Raw genomic sequence first — 3,519 nt, 5'->3', positions numbered from 1 at the left:
AAGAGAGAAAGACTGAGAGAAGGAGGAGGAGAAGCAGAAAGAAGAGGAGGAAAGAAAGGAAGACTTGCTTAACATTTTCTAAATAATTTAATTGCCAATTACTAAGGCATTCTCTTAGTGTTACACTTTTTAAAATATATTTCTTTATTGATTTCAGAGAGGAAGGAAGAGGGGAGAGAGACAGAAACAGCAATGATGAGAAAGAATCATTGATTGGCTGCCTCCTGCACGCCCTGACTGGGGATCAAGCCCACAACACAGGCATGTGCCCTTGGCCGGAATTGAACCTGGGACACTCTATCCATTGAGCCAAACTGGCTAGGGCGTGTTACACTTTTTTAACCATACTTTCCCTTTTCTCCTGAAGGGGACCTTTGTTTTCTAATAGATAGAGCTGCCTCTCTTTCCAAGTTTTCTTGTCTAAAAAAGCATGATGGAGCTGGACACTGATTTTATGCCTGATAAAACTGTTCTGAGATATAAAATGGTTCTGGAAAGATGGCATGGTTAAATCCCATCAATGATAATACATATATGGATAATCACATAGTCTCTGCATCCATAACTACAAATAGTCAATCAAGATGTCTAATGTTCTTATGAAAGATATTTAAAACACAGATTTAGTTCCACATATTTCAATGCAGTTTCAAAACAGTCTGTTTATTATGTTAAAGAAAGTACTTGGACAGCTAGCATTTGTTATAGCAGGAGTTTCCCTGTAAAGTCAGAAGATTGAATGCAGGAAATAAATTATCAACCAGTTAGTGTGTGTTTTTTTCCAAGTCTTACTCATAACTTCCCTAGCTGTCATTTCATATAACCGTACTTCACCTGTAAATTAAGCTCTCCTTTTATCAAACTCAGCTGGGGGTTATTATATCAACTTTAATGCCTCTCTAAAAATGGTACTAAATGTGGATTTATATCACAAATGGAAAATCTGAGAGTGAAGGACATTTTCCATGTGGCAGTCTCATAAAACTATCACTTTTAACAAACAACTCGAATTCAAGAGAAATTTGCAAAAATCTTTTAAGCACATTCATGGTCTTAGGAGGAAGTGCTAATGTGGAGTCTGTCTGCTCTGGTGCAGCTGCTTGGTTTATGAAAGCATAAACAACCTGACTCATTCGAGGGAAGTCATAATTACCACATGGAGTGTTAAACGTACAGACACTTCGTAAGGACTAATGCAGTAGCTTAAATTATAGTCATTATGCTATCCCCACTCCCCAATCTTGCTAGAATGCCTGCTGAGGAAAAAAAGTCCCCTGTTCAGTATCGTTCACAATCAACTCCATTGCATCTTGAAAGTAAATATACACGAAGACACTTTCTGAAAAGAGGTAAACAAAAGCTGACTGGCAAGGTAAGACAACTGGCTACATCCTCAGATGTTTGATAAGGGCATGCTCAGCACACCTACTCTCAGCCTTGCATTATGTTGCAGAGGAGGTCTGTTAAAGGGCCAGGCCCTTTAAGGTTGTACTCTGGGGTGGGAGACACAAACAACTAAACATTTGAAATAACTGTGATGTAACCACTTGAAATAAGTTTCAATGAAATCGTCAGTACTGTGCTCCTAATAATCAATAGTAAAAGCACTACTATACATATAATGAGAAAAAAAGCTAGCAAGCAACCTTTATATTATCTTTAACGTTCAAATTAGCCATGTGGTGTCTTAAATAGCAATTAACCTTTACCAGTGATGGCGAACCTATGACACGCGTGTCAGAGGTGACACGCGAACTCATTGTTTTGGTTGATTTTTCTTTGTTAAATGGCATTTAAATATATAAAATAAATATCAAAAATATAAGTCTTTGTTTTACTATGGTTGCAAATATCAAAAAATTTCTATATGTGACACGGCACCAAAGTTAAGTTAGGGTTTTTCAAAATGCTGACACGCCGAGCTCAAAAGGTTTGCCATCACTGTGTCAGCACCTTCGTTCATCCAGACTATAACTTGTGTTTTGCAGCACAATACCTGAACAAATCTCAAAGAATCTTAACTATTTCATTAAGAAAACCGTTGATATTTTTATACAATACTAGAAACGACTTATCTAATGCTTAATGGATGCTGGGCACTATTCTAAAGGCTCTAAATATACCAACCCATTTAACCTTAACGAACTATTAGAGTCACTGTTACTCCTATGTTGCAGTTGTGTATGCTGAAGCACAAAATGTTTAAGTTGCCTAAAGTCAGACATATAGGAATCAGAGCTCAAGTACCCTAGACTCTCTGGTCCGAGATACTGTAATTCTCAAACAATAAAATGATATCAGAGCTAAACTTTAAGATGATATTGTGGCATCTAAGTGTTGTCTGTATCACATAGGCAGAAAATTGGACATAGGACTATTAATTAAAGAAACACAGTCATATTCCAAGAAAATAATACATATAACAAAGGATATGAAAGTGATTTCAAAGAATTAGGTGACTAATTGGATATGGAGAAGAGAGGAGAAAGGATTTGAGCTTTGGAGACTGGGAAGATATCTTAATAAAAATACAGATGATTAAAAGAAAGTAAGAGTGGAAGAAAGACAAAATCACATTCAAACTTCCTATTACCAGGGAGAGGAAATCTCATGTATACACAAAGCAGAGTTAGCCATGTTATAAATATCCGCTATCTTCCTGGATTCTATTCCTTAGGTGGTTAGGTGTTTATTAGAAACAAATTTCACAAAGCATTGTCAGAGATACTCTATTCATTTGGAACATTTTGCAATTGCATCTGTATATATGTATTTAACCTTAAGGAACTTTGCTGACATATAAGTATTTAACATTCTTCAAGCTAAATGTTCAATGGAGAAGGGTCAATATGGCTTGTTGTCCTGGGACATAATCCATCACATCCCTCTTTAGTTCCTCTGCACAAAGTCAATTGATTCTGGCTGTTGGAAATTATTATAGGGCTGAACAAGAAGCAAGGCTAAGTGAATCACAAAGGTGGAAAAACCAGCCATCAGAGCAGAAAGCCCTGTCCAGGTAGCCAGGTGGTCTGCAAATGCCTGCTAGCACTTTTTCTTCCAGTTGGCATATAACATCTGTTTCTAAAGTGAAAGGGTGTGAAAAAAATGACACAAGTGGTAAGCACTGACATATGCAGGGGAAAGGAAGTGATTTATTTTATATTAAGATTGTTACTGTTGCAAAAATAAAAGCACAACCTGAATATGTCTCTGTAAGACTTGTATAATATGTGTGTGTGTTTAAGAGAAAGTTGTATATTTTTATTAAATCATAACACAAAAAATACAGAACTCTGAAAATCTAATTAGCACAATGAATAAAAACAGGAGGCCTATAAAAATTATTTTCTGAAATAAGGGCAAGATTCTACCAAGAGTTTAGAAATAAGAAAGGAAGGAATGGAACCTAGAAATTATAAATTATTCATTTGCATCAGCTAGAAATGGTATGTGTGAAAGAATAAATCTGTACTTGCTAAGAGAAAAATCACATGAAAATATTAAAAAAGAAATGCTAAT

This window comes from Myotis brandtii, unplaced genomic scaffold (assembly GCF_000412655.1).
Source record: "Myotis brandtii unplaced genomic scaffold, ASM41265v1 scaffold110, whole genome shotgun sequence".
Taxonomy (NCBI): domain Eukaryota; kingdom Metazoa; phylum Chordata; class Mammalia; order Chiroptera; family Vespertilionidae; genus Myotis; species Myotis brandtii.
Note: the sequence above shows the minus strand (reverse complement) of the source record.